An 18,801-nucleotide genomic window follows, 5' to 3' on the forward strand; every position below is an offset into this window, starting at 1 on the left:
TTTTTATGCTCCGAGTAAGAAAAAGGGCACATTCATTAAAAATAATCTCTTTGGAGATCACTGTTAAAAAAACAAAACAAAACACCAACCACCACCCAACAGAGCCATCATGCCAAATTGTCCAAAATGGCTATAAAATCTCACCAAAGCAACCCCTGTCATTCCCAGGAGAAAGCAGATCGGTCTGCCATGGGATATGGGCATGTGCACTCTGTGAGCACAGGATGAACACACAACAACCGCGTAGTTAGCCTCTGTGTAACTTCACCAGTTCAACACCTGTAACTGCCCACTGTAGACAGCAACCGGACACGACAGCCCTAATATAAAGCAGGAGTAAGGTAAACAAAAATACAGGAATAAAGCTGTTTAAATATGTTAATTCTTTCATTCCATACCCTGTGATATTTTTTTATCTGATTTCACGTAATGCCTTGCCTAGCTTCCCAACACTTGTTTTTGTAATATTTTGAACAATCACTGACCAGGTATTACCTTCCAACAAAGCAGAAGAAAAAAACCAAAATCTACACTGCCTTTTTTTTTTTTTTTTTTTTTTCCCTCTCCTGCCTTTTAAAGCTTGATACACTTAAGGATGCTTCAGAGCATCCTATGATGTCTGTGTGGGCTTTTCACAGAGAAACCGAGGACAAGATACTTTCAAGGAAAAGAAAAATGTTACTGGAACCCCTCAAAACTGGAAGAACTGTTTCCCCCGCTTCTCCAACTGTATTTTGACAGTAAAGCAACTAGTCACCAGCAGGGAGGCTTAATGAGACAAACTTGACTTGGCATCTCTTCTTCTCTGCCCAAAGTCAGTGAGGCTAATGCTCAAACTAAGGAGACGTTACTTTACAAGGTAAGGACTACAAGATTTGGTGCTCCTCTCCCAGAAAGCGAGGTTCACGGTTATTTCCAGACCAGTTCCAGAGTCCAAGTTAGGTTTGGCTCTGAAGGAAAAAAAGTGTCTCCCCTTTCACATTGGTGGGCTTTGAACTGTTCCACAATCAGCTCCCTACTGCCACTTACTATTTCATACTTTCTTCCTTCGCTGCATGGCAGTTTCCTCATTTCTCATTTTGTTTACTATTAAGCCACTAACCATGTAATCATCCCACCTTAATATTGTATAGTGAAATAACAACCCACAATTGACTGTCACATCGGGTTCTTCCCATCTGTGTCCTCATGCTTTGTCTGCCCTCCCAAACTAACACCCACCTTCCGCATCCCAAACATTCAATCGTCAGAGGCCTTTTTGGTCCCATCATCCCATCGCCAACACAAGCGGCCTCCAGGACAGAAAAGTTGGACAACACAGAAATACAAGGTGATCTTTCTCATCCTAGAAGTAAAGCCTTGCTGCTTGCATGCACCTACCTGTCCCATCATTTCCCTAAGCGTTTGAGGTCTCCAGTGTTGGGGTTTTTTTCTCCCACACACATCCAAGCCTTAACCTCATGAACTTGAGTATCTCCACAGATTTAGCTTCTCTCATCCCCACTGACAGCCTCCCATACACCCCTTTGCAGTAAGCCAGGGCACAGACTCCCTCTCATGCGTGCACACACACCGTGCCTCTTCTCTACCTAGCAGAAACACTTCCAAATAAAACACATTTCCCCTGCCTTGTCAGATACTACTCTTCCCCACAATCCCTACACACAAGATCCCCTCCCACACTCTCAGTATCCCACAAACTCCTCTTGCACAACTATCCTACATACCAGTTTGACGCTACACGCTTAGCTTCCCTGGATTCCCACTCCCCTGAACTATCTCCACTGCTTCCCAGCTCTGCACCCCTGCAATTCCCTTCCCAACATGTACACTGCTGCCCCATACCACAATCCCACTCCCATATCCCTTTCTCCCAAGCACTTAAGTCCCAGCTCCTCACATCCTCCCATCACTACAATCCATCTCCTCATTTATCAATTTATTTCTCCCCAGCATACTCCATACTTCCTCATCCACCTCTCCACCTCCCTTCCTACAGACACCTGTACTTCAGCTCTTCCTGCAACAAAGCTCCCCATCCCTTCCTCACAGCACATCCCAGATGATCTAATGTCCCACGTACCGTCTCCCACCCCCTCACTGCATGCTTCGCCTCACACCCTACTCCCTACATCCCTACTGCAGGCTTCTGTGCCCCAGCCCCAACGCGGAGTCCGCACACACAGCTCTCACCCCACTTGCATCAGCTTTTTTCTCCTAGGACAGCCAGCAGAGGCAATTCCAACAATTCTAAACCTGGTGTTGCAGCCCCTCCTATGCTACATCCCAGCCCCTCACTGGGATTAAAAACTCAGAGAACTACCTCTGTAAACCACCCAGCGCCATCCTTTCCATACAGCACAGCCCCTAGGGCACTCCAAGCACATCAGTGCGCCTCAGCACAGCACGCTCCACTCACCTACTCACACAGCACCCTAGTGCTGCAGCCCACCGCACCCCACACAGCACAGCCGTGTGGGCACCCAGTGCCCCCAGCACAGCCTACGGCACCCCACACATCCCTCCGCACAGCAGAAGCCCTAGGGCATCCTCCTGCACCGCAGGGTATCCCACACACCCCTCCATGCAGCGCAGCAATTCGGGCATCCCAGGCACCACAATGCAACCCAGGACGCCCCAGATACCCGCCCACAGAGCGCAGTCTCTGTGGCATCCCCTGCAAGCCAGAGCAACCCATAGAGACCCCAGGGCATCGCCTGCACCACAATGCAACGCAAAGCGCTCCACGTGCCCCTCCTTCAGCATAGCCGCCAGGGCTTCCCCGGCACCCTGCACCCCACACAGCCCGCCACAGGGCACCCCCTGCACCCCACACAGCCCGCCACAGGGCACCCCCTGCACCCCACACAGCCCGCCACAGGGCACCCCCTGCACCCCACACAGCCCGCCACAGGGCACAGATCCTGGGCACCCCCTGCATCCCCCACACATCCCTCCATAGAGCACAGCCTCCAGGCACCCCCTGCATCCACACATCCCCCCAGAGCACAGCCCTTACAGCACCCCCTGCACCCCACACATCCTCCCAGAGCACAGCCCCCGGGCACCCCCTGCACCCCACACATCCCCCCCACAGAGCACAGCCCCCGGGCACCCCCTGCACCCCATACATCCCCCCACAAAGCACAGCCCCCGGGCACCCCAGCACCCCACACATCCCCCCACAGAGCACAGCCCCCGGGCACCCCAGCACCCCACACATCCCCCCACAGAGCACAGCCCCCGGGCACCCCCTGCACCCCACACATCCCCCCACAGAGCACAGCCCCCGGGCACCCCCTGCACCCCACACATCCCCCCACAGAGCACGGCCCCCGGGCACCCCAGCACCCCACACATCCCCCCACAGAGCACAGCCCCCGGGCACCCCAGCACCCCACACATCCCCCCACAGAGCACGGCCCCCGGGCACCCCTGCACCCCGGAGCACCCCCTACCCCTCCCTCCGGGGCGCCCCGCATGGCGCTGCACAGAGCGCAGCGCCGGGGCACCCCCCGCACCTCGGAGCATCCCCCACCCCCGCCACGCAGCACCCCCGGGGCGCCCCTCGCACCCCTCACGCCGCGCCGAGCCCCCGGGGCACGCTGCGGAGCCCAGCCGAGCCGCCGGGGCGCCGCCGTCCCGGGGGCAGCGCTCCCCTCAACCGCCGGCGGCGCCCCCTCCCCGCGGCCCCCCCGAGCCCCCCCCAACTCTCAAACTTTGGGCGGGCGGCGGCGGCCGGTGCCGGTGGTCGCCCGGTGCCCGCCGCGCCGCCTCCCCCTCACTCACCGCCGGGCCGTGGGGGAGGGGCGGGGGCCGAGGCTCCTCTCAGCCCCGGGCGGGAGGGGGCGGCGCAGCGTCTCCCCCCGGCGACGGCGGGTCCTTCCCCCTCCCGCAAACACACACAGGCTCCATTGTCCGCCAGCGCCTCCCCCCCTCCTTCCCGCACACATGGTACCGCCCATCGCAGCCCCTCTCGCCCTCTCCCCCCCGCCCGCTCCCCCCCCCCCCCCCCCATTTTCCCCACACCGTTCCCCCCCCCCCCCGCCTGCCCCCCCTCCCGCCGCGTCCCGCAACCCGGAGAGAGGAATGGTACCGCCCGTCGCGTGCGCCCCGCCCCGGGAATGGTACTGTCCCCTACTCACTCCGCCGGCGGGACCGCCTCTTACTCCCCGTTCCGGGCAGTGGTCTCGCCCGGCCCCCCCGCCCCGCCCCTCCCCAGCGAGAGGGCGGGGACAGTGTCCCTTCCCCCTCGCACACGCTCTCCTCCCGCCTTCGCCTACACAGTGGTAGCAGCCGGGCTCTTAAAGGGACAGGCCCGCCGCGGCGAGCGCCCCCCGGGCCCGCGGGAAGCGCCACCCACCCCTCCCCGCCGCCCCGCCCCTACCATTAACATAGCCTGTCCCCCGCCCCGGGGCCGCCCCGCCCCTCCTCCCCTTTTAAAGAGACCGCGCGCCCAGGGCGCTTCTTAAAGGACCCGCCCCTCCCGCCGCCCCGCTCCCCTCCGCGGGGCCGAGCGCCGGCAGCGCCCCGCTCCCCGGGAGGGGCCGCGGCGGCAGGGGGCGGGGGCTCCGCGTGCCCCGGTGCCCGCAGCCGCAGGGGAGGTGCCCGGTGAGGCGGGGAGGGGCCGGTGCGGGCCCCGGGAGCCGTCTCCCCTGCCCCCCCCCCCCCTCCCCCCCTTCCCTCGCCCCGCCCCGCCCGGCGGCGCGCTAGCACCTCGCGCTCCCCTGAGGCGGCGCGCGCGGGGCCCGCCCCCTAACGGCACCCCTAACGGAAACGGCGCGGGCCCCGCGGGGGAGGGAGGCGGGGGCGCGGGCGCCCGCCCGCCGCTGAGCCTGGAGGCCTCGCACGGCCCCCGCGGCGGGCGCACGGCGGGGCCGGGGGCGCCGAGGGGAGGCGGGTGCCCGGGCCCGGAGCCTCCCCGGCTGCCAGGGCCGGCCTGCGCCACGGCACCTTCACCGGGTGCCGCCCCGGCTTGGCGGCGGGCCCCGGCTGCCCGCAGCGGGGCTTACAGGCCCTGGGCAGCCGAGGCGGGCGCTGGGCATGGCGGCCGGCCAGGGACGCAGCGGCCATCCCGGCAGGGGCGCAGCCCAGAGGGGCGGGCAGGACCGCGGCGGAGCGGCAGGGTGGCTCGGCCCGCGGACACCTGGCGTGGAATTTCCCTTCCACGTATTTCTGGAGCAGGAAGGGGCCGGCTGGCCATGGGCGAGGCGGGGGGGCGCGGGGGAACTTCTGGAGGAGAAGCACGTTTCTCCTACCTGTGGCTGAGCAACTTGCCTGCCCACCAGCTGCCGGGTTGGTGGAGCCGCTCTGAGATCTGAGGGCCTTTTCTGGTGGGAGAAAGCACTGGGTTAAGCAGCAGCTTGCAGCTAAACAGGGAGGAACCAGACAGTAATGACAAACAGACACAACCTATCAACTCTTAAATATGCTCAAGGGCCCTATCCTGAGAAAATGCTCTACGTTTGGGGGATTAAACGTCAATGTAGTTTGAAAACGGCTGGCAGTTAAGAGTTTTGAAGATTTGTAGCAATCCCCCGCCCTTTTTAGCCGGCGACTCGCTCCGTGAAAAGAGCACTTTCGACATCCACTAATCCTTCTCCTTCACCTCCACAAAATGTTCTTAAAATGGGCGATCTTGTGGGTTCTAAGGAAGAGCTTCCCAAGCCACCGGTGGCACACGGTTGCACAGAACCGCTGCAGTCTAATGAGAGAAAGCAGGCTGATCGTTTTTGCATATCTGCGATGCCTGAATAACCTGTTTTGCCAATACAACATAAGTGAATAGAAATGTGGAGCGAATTCTCCCTCTCCCTTTATCCTCAAACGACCCACTCTTTACTCTGTCCAGCTCCCACTTTTAAATAACCCAACTCTTCGGAGGATGACCCTTTCAGCACTGAGCACTCACCCCGGGCATCGCTCTGGCAGATGAAACCACCTCCTCCCTTTGCTCAGCCCTCAGTCCCTAAGGGGCTTTTCCTCTTGTCATCCTTCCCCTCCCCTCGTTCATGCCCACTTGGTAACATTGTTAAAGAACTCTTTACAGCTTCCTGAGCACTGCAACAGTACCTGATTCACACCTCTTACCCTAGACATACTCTTCCTTGAGGGGGATACTTCCTTACCGCTGGTTCTCAATCCCTGCCGCTTTGCAGACCACAGCCCTCAAAGGTTTCCCACTGGACAGACTTTCAGCCCACTGATGCCTCTTGCTTGCTTCTCTCCGTTACCTTTTCCAGACAAGTTCCTGGGGCTACAAGTGCCCCGGATCCACAACCCAAAGGTGGAAACCGTTGGTCTCTGGCCAGCCTTCCCAACTCACCGATGCTAGCCCTACCTGTACCTTTCCACTGACCACAGCAGCACTTTCTAAAGCTGAAGTGTTGGTTGAAACCTCACTGATCAGCTCCACTTGAACCACCACCACCTTTATTGCCATCGGTTCAGCCCGCTGCCTGACCTGGCATATAAGCCTTCTCTATTTTCACATTGATACAGGTCTTTTATAACCTAACACCTACAATTCCTCCTCTCCTTTACGCACCCCACACCAGAGAGGGCTCGGTGGACTGAGCCCAGGAAAGGTTGCAACAGCAGCACAGAGTAGACCAGCCAGGCAGCAAAACACAGCAGAAGGGAAAGATACGCCTCATGGTGCTTTAGACAGAAGACCCAGCCTTGCTCTCACCGACACTGGGGACCCATCGTGGTTTGCTTAAAAGAAAGTTTGTTTCCCCTGGGCAGTAGAGGCTGGAGTTTTTCTAAGGAGCCTAAAGGAAGCCAGGCACCCAACTTCCTTTTCCTGAAGGTACCTTTTGGAAATCCTACCCCGTGCTTCAATCCTGACACATGCAACATCAGCGATAAAATACGAAGTGTTAGCAGACTGCCTTTTTTGTTCTCCTCCTCCTCTGACCCGCTACTTTGCTGTATTGTCCCTTGAGGAGTTAGACCAAGGAAAATGCTACTAGTTCGCAGATGCCGTGGTTCCTCCAACTCCCCTCCCTCCCCCCCGACCCCATCCCCCCACATTTCAAACAGTTATAAATGACTGTGCAACTCTGCAGGCAGCGGTCTCAAATAACCACACCAAGCCTCTCCCCTCCAACGGCTTTATGTCTCTTCCTTCCTCTCTTTGGGGCTCCAGATAGCAGCCATCAAGGTGTTTTGCTTCACTCTCAAGTGAAGTTGCTACTTCATCCGCCACCTTTGGGAATCTGCCACAGCAAACTGCCACCAGCAGTGAATTCCCAAGGCAGGGATTCTCAGCTGAGAAATCCCTCCTGCTGTCCTTGAAGGGTTTTACCATGGGAACTGACAACAGGCTCCCAAATGATCTTAACTGCGATGATAGGTTGTGAGGCAGGATTTCAGGTAGCAGGAGCACCAGCCCATGGGACTGCCACTGCCAGCATTGAGAGCATCGCCCCGTACCGGGGCCTTGCCCTCGCTTGGCCAAGCTCATAAAAGCTGCCCCTGAGAAGTCAGCTGTCCCAGCTCTTTAGAGCACTCCGGCAAATCCAAGAGCATCTTGGAAACATTACAGCTCTCACCACACTGCGTACACTCTCCTCACAAGTCCCTGGCTGCAGCAGGGACAGAAGATCAGTCTTTATTCAAAAGCGAGGTTCCTCTACCATTAGAGCAAACGAAGACTAAGGAAAGTTGCTACTACAGGAGCTCCAGTTCTGCAGAGCAGACAGATCAGACAAGATAGGCCTGCCGACAAAATACATTTGCATTACACTTTCTATATATGGTTCAGAGCATGGCACACCCCATCGTGGCTTTTATTCTCTTCAAGGGCTGGGCCCTACAAACACTTAGTTTTACATGTGTAAGTAGAGTCCCACTGAAACACAATGGAGCTACTCATGCAAATAATGTTAAGAGTGTGTAGGGCTGTGGCTCTGTTTCACTACTTCATCTGCAGCAGACCCAGTTTAAGAGGATCCTGCCATGCTCTCTCATAATTATTGCCACTCACTTGTGCCAGTTAAACTATTTACGTAGCCACGCTCATAGGTAAGCTCTTTAAATTATCCAACTTCTTTTTCTTAAAAACCCTGCTAACAAGAACACATCCTTAAAGCTGGACCAGCTCTGATGCAGATTTCATCCCCACAAGCAGCTGAACTGGCACAACTGGAGGAGGTGGAAACATCTGAGGAACAAGGACTTTTGAAGATGAGATTGAGGGCAGGCAAAATGGTGACATGGAGCCTTAGCGTGTGAAGGCTGGAGGCATTAGTCTCTTCTGAAGTTACACCTTGCTCCTGACCATCCACTCTCTGACGCGGAGCCTCTTCCCCAACCACACAGCCGTTCCACATGAAAAAAGTTTCACCTCAAATGCAACAGCAGATTGAGCCCTTCCAATCATTACTGCTTAAAACCCTTCCCTTAAGAAAATCTGTCACCATTAAGAAGAATCTACTGATGGCCACTCTACCCAGGATCAGGGATGTGCGCTCCTCCTTGCAGGTAAAGGATGTAGTCACCATGCGCATCTGTAGCCAGTATACCGCATCTTCTGCGGTCAAAGGATCCCTTGCTATTAGCTTTGACATGGCGCATTTGGGCCATGCAAAGCGTTCCCTACAATTATTTTTTTTTTCCAGTTTATGGGCTGTTTTATCTCTAGCAACTCTGTGCTGAAAATTGCATCACGTATTTCCTGTCTGCTGAGGCAAGATTTCCCTCTTTCAGTGTGATTATAACCTTCCAGCAGGGAAGCTCCACTAACTCCTTAAGAGCTTTGCTCTCTATACTGCCTCCGACTTGTGCATTCATGTACACCTGTGCAAAGTGGGTGTAAAGCACTGTCGCTGTTGGAAGTGAAGAACACACATCATTAGGAGGATGTTTTGCTTTGTTTGTTTGCTTTGAGTTTGAGGGGGTTTTGCCCTCTTTTTGCTCTGGTGTAAATGATCAGAGGAGCTGCAGGACCAGAGAGAGAGAGATCAGGCTCTATGAAATCTTTTTCTTACAAGCTTTGAGTTTTACATGGCTGCGTGCTCTAATGAGCCTTTTTGAAAGGAAACAACCCATTTCTGTAAGGAATCCAGGTGATTACGGTTCGCTTACTGCCGTGATCTCTCTGCATGGGCACAGGGGAGCTGCCTTCATGAATCTTGCTGCAGGATGAAGTCTAAAGATGGGACAGTGTGAAAGAGATGGGAATGGACCACAGGGAAGAGGAGTTTAACACCTACTTAGCTTGGGGGAAAAAAAACCCCCAGCTTCTTTCAGAACGTCTTTTATTTATTGTAAATCATTCCTAAAAGATTAGGAAATCAGGCCTGGGGGAGGGGAGAGATTGTTGTGGCTTTCTAGTTCAGTGTCTTGTGTCTTTTGGTATCAGGCATCACCCTGAGTCTCCCCAGTTTTGCTGAACCTCAGTCCTGCAGACACGAGAGAACATTCTTAACTTGGTTCGGGTGAAGAAGTCCCTCTGCAGCCTGACTCGTGTGGGCTTCACAGAGACTCACCGCGGAAGGAAACGCAAATATATTCATTTCAATGTCAGTATCCATACACACACACACACCCCTACCTCTGTGCCCACTACTGGCTTAAGACCACTCGTAGCTCACCGGTACCGATTGCTACTGCCTCGCTGGCTGCAGTGCGCAGAGCTCTGTTAGGAAGGAAGCTGGCTGATGGATCTGACCAGCACTGGCTGCACATCACCCTACAGCAACAGCGTACAGATGATGGCAAAGTCAGCTGGGCAAGAAAGGCTTTGCCCTCACTTCTCAATCTACACCGAAAAGGGAGAAACTGTTGATCTTGTGTTTTCCTTTTCCTACTCGCACGTGAACACCCAAACAATCTGAGCCTTAACCAAGTTCAGGCTGGAGCACGGAACTGGGCCTGTGGTTAAAATAGTCTTCCGGATCTCCAGAGACCCTTCTAGGTGATCTATCCCCCTTCAAGATACTATCCTACATCAAAACTCTGACATGATGAATAAATCCCAAGTATTACAACATTCCAGTCGCAGGAAGCTCCTGCCCTATTTAGAAAGTCATCTCTCAAGTCAATAAGCAGGTATGAGGCAAATACCACACGGCCATAGAGATAAATGCTCAGCTTTATCTCCCATGATTAAAAAAAAAAGGAGACTAAGGAGGAGAGAAGAGATACTGAATCAGAAGGGAAATCAGGTAAACAGAATCTGGGGAAACGTATGCTCATGCACTACATGAAAAATGTGAATTCATACTAAACAAAGGTGGGAAATTTTGGCATACAGGAGACTCCAAAATCAATGTCTGCCCAGGAACACTGCTCCCGTTACACTGTCCTCATGTTTTACAGGGAACCGCTAACACACACTGAGTGCTGTGGTGCCGCCAAGAGAATTAGGCTGTGGAATTGCCTGACCCTTGAGCCTTTTAAGATTCTCAGCCATGACTTTACACTCCCTTTGTATGTGTATGAACATCTTTGACTTCAATGAGAAAAGACATGGCAGCAGCTCAGAAAATCGCCAAATTCATCTCCTGCTTCCATTCAGCCACCTGCTGAGCCTAGTCCAAGATAGCAAGCTCCCTTGCACAGCCACGCAGTTATGTTCTCTGAAATGCCTGCCCCAGAGCACCAGGACACGTGTGCACTTTCATGGTGTAAAACCAACCAAACGAAATTTCATTCCCAAAGGAATATCTCTGAGAAAGCCATGACCAGCTGAAGAAAGCACCTCTCACTAGGAGCATCCTTCTCACAGAATAAATAGGAGGAGGCTAAGTCTGCCCTCAGACAGACAGTAGTCATCATCTGTCGCCAACACATACAACAGCTCTCTCGGCATAAGAGGCTTTTTGTGCCTTGTGCTGCTCCTCCAGCATCCCGCCGTGCCTGCTGTACAACAGGGCGGCAGCGCACGCAGGTTACACTCACGGACTACAGCTGCCCCTACAGTCAGAGCACAGGTATTCACGGGTAAAATTTTGCTCGTGTCTCTCCTGCAAGGCTACAATAAAATAAAAATAACTTCAGCATGATTTCCCCTCTAGATTGCGCACAAAGAAGAAACCAAGCCCCCACTGTACTGCAGACTGGCCCGTTAAAGCGAATGGTTAAATTCTTGCTATGAAAAAGTAGGCGTTGTTGTCTGTTTTGTGAGGCAGAAATCAATATTCCCGCCTCCTCTCCTTCTGTTATTTCACCTTGAGATACTCATGCTCAGATAGATGAGATCTGAATCTTACTCACTGTTACTGCAACTTTTCTCTCTCCAGCATTTCACAGGGTCACAGATGTTCTTGGAGTCCTAACCTGCCTGTAATTTACCACTCAGCTCCCTAAACTGAACACCACTGGTGACTGAAGTAGTGACTGATTTTCCTTCCCAATCACACCGCTGCAGCTATTTCTATTTATCTGCACCTTCTATCTCAGTCATTTTGCTCCCCGTGCCCTCCAATAACAACCCTCTCTCTGCCACAGCCTCTTTCTTCTCTGGACCCCTATAATTCACTCCCCAGTGCTAGCCTCTTCCGCGCCGTGGCCATGTCATATAAATGATGTTTTATTGTGAAATGCCCCTTCTGCTCTCTGTCTCCCTTTAATCTAAATGTGGGGGGAAGCGGGGGAGTAGCTTGGTTAAGTCTATGAATTTGGGGGGTGGGGTGGGGAGTGTGCAAGGGGGGAAGGACCTGGGTGACTGATGCTCAGCCCAGGGAAGACTGAATCGATGTTGGCTGGGGAGAGACAAGCAGGGTACGATAAGGCAGCACCATACCTCAACAGCTGCTCATTCAACTAGGTTTCCCTTCGGTGGTTCAGATTCAGGGGCCTGAACCAATTCCTGCAGATCAGGTAGCAATAATGCCAGGCTGACTGGGCTGTTCTGATGAGTCCTCTTGGATGCAGCTCTGTCTACTATCATGCCTGCCTCTATCACCTAAGGATTAGACAACTGCAATATGCTCTGTTTGGCACCATGCTTTAAATCCATTCATAAACCGAAGGCAACGCAGAACTCAGCACTCTGTTAGATAAGCCGCGTCTCTCACCCACGATCATTCTCACGTTTCTGTTCCATTTTATGCCATCTGACCACTGGTTTTCAGACAGACTTTAACATGTTCCTGTTGACCTCCACCTAGTGCCTCACAGACCAGAACCCTTCCCACCTGAGAAATCACCTCTTATATTTCCTAGAAGCTGCAGAAAAGGCATCAGGTATTTTCACACAGGTACCTAGGAGAGTAGAGTTGAGGGTTGTTCAGCCTTTAATTTACTATTGTTTGCTGATGACAGTCTGATGAAATTGCTTGAGTTCTAATGAAGACAGTTTTCATTATCTGTCATTTAAAAACGTCAAGGGAGCTTAGACTGAATGGATAGGTGCTACCTGTTGTTCCAAATAGCTTTTGATGAAGGGAATACATTTCAAAAGTACCAGTCGCTGATTTACAGGTGCTGTGCAAAGATTACATAAAACAGTGAGATCCCTCCAAAGAAAACAAGCAGATTTCCCCCTTGCTTTTTAGTTTAGACATTGGCTTATCGTCAGTGTGGTGCTGATTTTTTTCTGCAGTAATCATCGGCAGCCTTCAGATCTGCAAGTTCCTAGATGATAGAGGATAATACTGACAAAAAAAGGAGTCTTCACTATTAGAGGGCACTTGAGGGTGTTGGCTTAGCTGCATAAATGCTTCACTCTCGTTCTTTTGCATTTTTCTTGTGCACTGTTATAGTGCAGACTATGGACCACTTTAGCAACAGATGTCATGACTGGACATACTTCTGCCCAAACATTTTGCTAGTCCCTCTCTGCTGAAGGTGTTGGCCTCTCACAGCTTAACTGCAACAACAGACTGTGTGAATGTTCCTAGTCCATCTGAGCACAAAATCTGCCAGCTTATTTTAAAGCGTATCTGTTCATTCCCTAGCATGAATACATCTGCTTACAATACCTGCCTTGCAGGTCCGCAGAGACACCTAGGACAGCATGTTTCTTTTCTATCTTTATTCTTCTATTTTAGAGCATCCTTTTAACATGTGAGAAGGTGCTGCATAGGGGACCTGCCTTGGTAATGTAACTCTGATGGGATACACTCCCTTGTGCCTTGGCTTGCTTACAAGATGGGCTGTTCCTACACACAACCTATACCATTTGCCTGTCGTTTCTATCAAACCATGACAAAATGAATGCCAGCAGTCCAGCCAGCATGCAAGGAATGCAGGTAGTGCTCTGGCTACAGTGTCTTTAAGAACCACTTGCGTTTTGGTAATTGCTTTTGTATGAGTATCCAGCATCAAAGACTGTAGCACTGATCTCTTTTAAACATTTAAATGCTGAAGCACAGGTACCTTCCACTTAAGAATTAGACAACAAAGACTGCTGCTGCTTTGTCCACACAACTTCAGCCTGCCTGACTCTCACGTAAGGCGGCTGGCTTCCTCATCCAGGTCCCTGTTCCTCCCATGTGCAGAGACTGCAGTGTCCCCCATGGTGTCCCAGCTCTTGGTGGGGTATATCGTGTTCAAAACTAAGACCTGATGGTAATGAGGAAGGAGAGAAGGACTGAGCCTTAGGATGGCGGACTCTGAAATTCACAGATGTGGGGTAGAAGTAAGAGCTGTTCTGAGACCTGATTATTTCTGCGTCTTGTTTCCATTAGGACAATGTTTCCCAGGCACTTACTCCAGCCATCCTTACAAAGCATCTCCCAAAGAAAAGGGTTTATGTTCCTGGCAACATGTTCCAAAAAAACATGTCCCTAGCTCCCTGCTGCCATAAGCAAGCACAACTCCAATGATTTCAATAAAGCTGCACTTTCTGTGGCCCTAAGGCTATAACACTACAGTAAACAAAGCCAAATACCGTAAGCCAGATGCTTTAAGGTCTTCAATGGCTTACACATACGATCCACCAGAAGATGGCTGAACCCACACTTCAGCTGGCTCGCACAGAGCACTTTCACCCACCAGCAGAACATGGAACCCAGGGCCTCATCCTGAGGCAGAGCAATGGCTGGTGGACCTCAGCCTGCTCTCCATGGGCACTTCCCCTCGGAAGGGCAGTGGTACCTCGCTCCTCTGGGCTCTGTGCTGCGCCGGCACCCCCAGCCTCCCCTCTGAATCCTCTGCTCTCTCCAGAAAGAAACCCGCACCCCACTCTAATGGCCACAAGGATGAGTCCAAGCAACAAAATGCTGATACCAAAACCAAACCACCTTACAATTTCAGCTGCTCACCACTCCGGTTTCTTCACTTCCCCATTGTACAGCTTGTTTTCCCTTTACATCTAAACCATCCAGACAAACACCACTCACTCCAAGCAAGGGATAGCTCAAGGCTGTTGCCAGACTAGGTTTGGGACACACTGGCACATGCTGAAAGCAGACCCACGGCTCAGTTAGATGACAGCGTACATCCTGGAGTAAGAAGGATGTAATGCTGGAGAGTTGCTCAGGACTGAGTGAACACAGCGAATGAATGGTCTTTCCAGCTTCAGAAGTGGTCCCTGAAGGCCAGCAGTAAGGGACTTTGGCTTGATAATATAGTCTGGGGAACGTACTGCACACAGATCCAGTGAGTAATGTTGAAAATCCATAGGCAAAGGAAATGTTTTAAAACAGAGGAGGAAAATCTACTTGCAATCAATACCCTGAAGGTCTCTAAAAGGAAACTCTCTGCAAAAAAGGACACATTTGCCACATATAAATCTTTAATGATATCTTGTAGTTCTAACAAAGCCTTTTTTTTAAAAAAAAAAAAAAAAGCAGATACTGTAATACACCTGATAGAGCAATCATCCTCACACAGCAAAATATGATTTTCACACCTGGTAAATGAAATGACTGCTGCATCTCGAGGCCAGGGTTAGGGGCTAAGGTGAGCTGCTAATGGAAGGTTAGAGACCACATAACAGCTCTTCAGGGAGCACCCTTCAGATGCTCTTTTCATGTACAGTAGCACACAGTGATCAGAAGGCACTGGCGGCACATACTAAAGTCACTGTCACTGACAGCGGTTCTAACTGTGCAGTCGCCAGTTGATAGCTCGGGTTAAGATAGCCGGCTGGCACGCCAGCGCTCCTCAGACCCTGGATAAGACTCACTCTCTTGTAAGAGCAAGCCTGTATTCTTTCATCTCCCTCCTCGTATGCCTTCTGCACCCCACCAGTGTTAACCAGTCGCCCTCTCCTCGCAAACGAAGAGTGAAGCTATAGAGCCGAGACAACAAACTTTGCGACCGCAAACAGCTAGAGCCTCTGAGCCGTGACAAGAAAAGCACGTGGTGAAAATCAAGGAAAAATACTGATCCCAGGCCATGCTGGTGGGGACCCAACGGCATTCAGAATCTGCCCTGTATCAGCTCGTGAGACCGCTAGATCCAGGCAGGGTAGCTACACAGTTTGCCAGTCACTTGGGAACAGGAGAGAAGTGAGACCTGTGGAGAGCCAGCAGGCCCTGGAGGTACAGGTATTTACAACAAAAAAATCCGGCTGGAATCTGCAAGAAGAAGACGCACGGAGAAATATACTGCAGGCACTAGCACCAAACAAGACACATGGCTTAACAAGATGCCTTAGTATATCCGGCTCCATAAATTAGACTGGGATTCCCAGTTCTTTAGCTCGCAGCTCCTGCTGATTTCTGTGGATAAAGGGGATGTTTGTCACTCCCAAGATCAGATGCCAGATCGAATGCTTTTCAAGAAGTACACAGATGAGTGTGTTCCTAGGGAAGAACGAGCTAGAGCTAAGCCTTCGAATGAGCACAAGGAGAACCTCCTGCCCACAGACAGGAAAGTGGTAACCTCCTTCACTTCCTTTGTGGCTTTAACCTAAACCACAACTCCTCCCTTTGGGTTAGGATTCTCTTCCACTCATTCAGATGTTTGTCAGCTTGTCTCTCTCTTAATACCCAGCATCCATCGCTGCCACATAGGGGAAAAAAAGCGCTCGTCGTCTTTTCCTCCCTCCCACACCCCTTTTGCAGTTTCTTCCCTAAACAAGAATGGCTTCAATGCACAGCAAAGCAAGTTTAAACTACAGCTCTTCAGGCACCGACACTGAAATTGGCAATTGCAACATGAAGGAGCAGGGAGAAAGGAGACATTGGCATACCGGCTACACCAACGTTTGGGAATGCTGGTAGTGAGGAAACGTTGCTGCCAGCAGGAAAAGTGATGCCAAACCAACTCACAGGGCTTTTCCATGAGCTCGAGCACTCCTTCCCAGCCTGAGGTGCAACATCCCTCTTCTTCCCCAGAGAGCCTCATGAGGAGCATGGACCAGGTGCTGAAAGCAGGGGGTGAGCGCAGTGAAAAGCTGTGGCACCACACAGGAGGCCCCTTGGCGGTGCATAGAGAGGTGAGGACAGGTCCCACCACCCCTAGTGTGGGGCATCAACGAGGGAGAGGCAGCAGCTCCCCCCTCACGGAGATCCCATCATCTGCTGAAGGGAGGTTTAAAGATGTGAGGAGACTGCGGCTCCCACCCAAAACCCTTGTCCAAAGGCTTAACCCTTTGATCCCCAGGTGATACTGTGGGGTTTTAGGGAGAGTTGGGTCTTGTGGAAGATTTGAGCAGTACTGCACAGCCATTTTTTTCTACCTTATAATATACCAGGTAGGCAGAGAGGTACCTGGGGGAGGGAACCTCTCCCACTGCTCCCACTGCTCCCACTGCTCCACACCCGGCAGCCACACATGGTGTCCAGTGATGCAGTCCACCTCCCACTCCCAGGACACTTTGGGACTATGTAGGGTGAAAGGGAATGTTTTTTGTTCCTTCAAGGTTTCCAGAGATTTCAAATCATTGCTCTATATCTGATTGGGGTAAAAAATAGTTTTCAAAACTTATACCTAGAAATTATGACCAAATTAATTAAATGCAAGATTTTATTTTACCTTCTTGAAGCACTTCATTTTGACAACTTCAAAACTTTTCTCCTTTTTTTTTTTTTAAAGATGGGACACAAAACTGGAATCAACTTTTCTCGAAAATAGCAACAGTTTTGGCAAATCAGCAATTTTCTAACAAAAATGTATCACTGGAGAAAAATCTTGACAAAACCTAGTTCTATTATTTCCTCCCAGCACCGCACAAGAATATGCCTCCGTGGTGTAATTCAGCCTTAAGTTTCATAGCAACTCTGATTCAGACATATTGCATGCACAGCTATTAGAATATGCCTTTGACATCATGAGAGCAATGCAAAATAGTGTATATACAATATGGCCAAGCAATGCTGCTATGGAAACTCTTGCTTTGAATTCCCGTATATGGGATGTTTAAATTCTTATCCCTAATATCACTTTAACAGAATGTTGTATATTTTATTTCCTTGCTCAAGTCATCTCCCTCCTTCTGGACTCTCCCCTTTGCAAAAGAAAAGTGCTTTTGTGGGTGAAGCAGAAGGTGATGAGATCTGCGCCGCGTTCCTGGTGTTGCCATATACACCAGCGCCATGAACTATAGCAAGGGAAGTAACGGATTTGTGCCTCAGTTTCTGCAGCTGTACTATGGAAATAAGATGACGTTTTACTTCGGATATGACTCCAATGTGCTTTGAAGTCCTCTGTGACAGCCAGAAGATACATGCATCCTTATTCCTATTTGTTACTTTCCGTAGGCGAGGAGTTACTGTCCTCTACAGACCTATGCTGATGATCTCTCTATATTGAAGAACCAAATCAGGAAGTAGTCGCCCACTCACGTAGCGAACAGATAAGTAATAAAGCAGCGCACTTGCCAAATCCTAAGGAGGTGGTTTCTTAAAAAGACATAGGAAGCTTTCATGTTTTGAAGCTGACTAATTTCAGAAAGTTCCCGTTTCGCTCTCTTTTTCTCAAACTTCCTCAAAAAACATCTGTTTACCTGCTCTTCTGAAGTGTCTTCTGCTAGGGGGGGTCTGACCGGCCAGACTAAAGGTAACCATGTGGGAAGAAAAGAGGACACTTTATCTGTCCACCTCTTCCATTTGCAAGGTGCTCCTGGTGACCCTAGTGGTACTTTGGGGGTCTTACCCCGACAAGGAGAGGATGCTGCAGCCAGCAGCGGTCATCCAGCCCTGCCCACTGCTTTGGGGTGCAGCACATCCCGGGACACATGGCACCACCTCCTGCAAAATCTGAGCAGAATGTGCAATCTCATAACGATCACCCAGCAGCCAAAGAAACTCACCCGTGCAATCCAGTGATCACAAATGCAGATTAAGTTACTTGCATTCATCTGATGGTGTAATTGCCAGACTGCACATTCAAATGAGTATTTGTTTAACTGTGTGATATACAGATAGAGCTTATGCACTTGAGGCCAAATTCACCCCTGTTGTAATTTCCCTAACTCCAGTAGCAATTACTCAAAGGATTAATTTGGCCCATAGTGTTTCCTAGTATGTGTGATTCATCATTTCTTTCCTATAACAAAGAATAATACACTGTTTCAATCAGTGGTGATGTCCTGGCCTCCTTGAGGCTGCCGGACTCCCTGTTTAATCAGACATAAAACAAATCACTTGCAGAGGCAGAGGCGTACAAGCATGCTTTAATTACAATATTGTAACACCAATTAGAGATCTATCTAATCGAGGACTCAGTACTTCCTACTCGAGTATTACTCCCATGTTGGGATAATTACTGCTAATTAAGCTTGGAACTAATTAGGCCAAATGATCTCATTTATACCAACATAGATGACTTCTAGGAGTTCACACACACCAAAAAAAAAAAAAAATCCAAGGGCGATTTTATCATTCCTGGACTCATCAGCACTTTGCTTTTGAAACGGACTGTCCCTCCCTGATGGATAAGCCCTGTGAAAACCCAAGT

At 51.2% G+C, this 18,801-nt stretch overlaps 1 protein-coding gene across 8 annotated transcripts in view; it reads right to left on the reverse strand.

The window, feature by feature from the left end:
- The window catches only part of BCL9 (BCL9 transcription coactivator), a 61,165-nt gene that overhangs the window by 28,101 nt on the left and 14,263 nt on the right, over positions 1-18,801 (reverse strand). For 2 of the 8 annotated variants that reach the window (XM_056328459.1, XM_056328464.1), the window contains exon 1: positions 3,790-3,951. The exons of 1 other annotated variant lie outside the window; for it this stretch is intronic. The gene's annotated coding sequence lies outside the window, so the exon portion shown is untranslated. Of the gene's footprint in view, positions 1-1,380; positions 2,822-3,789; positions 3,952-4,145; positions 4,200-4,283; positions 4,309-18,801 lie in introns of those variants that run through there. 5 more of the 8 variants (XM_056328456.1, XM_056328457.1, XM_056328463.1 and 2 more) reach the window with 4 other exon arrangements.

This window comes from Falco biarmicus, chromosome 2 (assembly GCF_023638135.1).
Source record: "Falco biarmicus isolate bFalBia1 chromosome 2, bFalBia1.pri, whole genome shotgun sequence".
NCBI classification, from domain to species: Eukaryota; Metazoa; Chordata; class Aves; order Falconiformes; family Falconidae; genus Falco; species Falco biarmicus.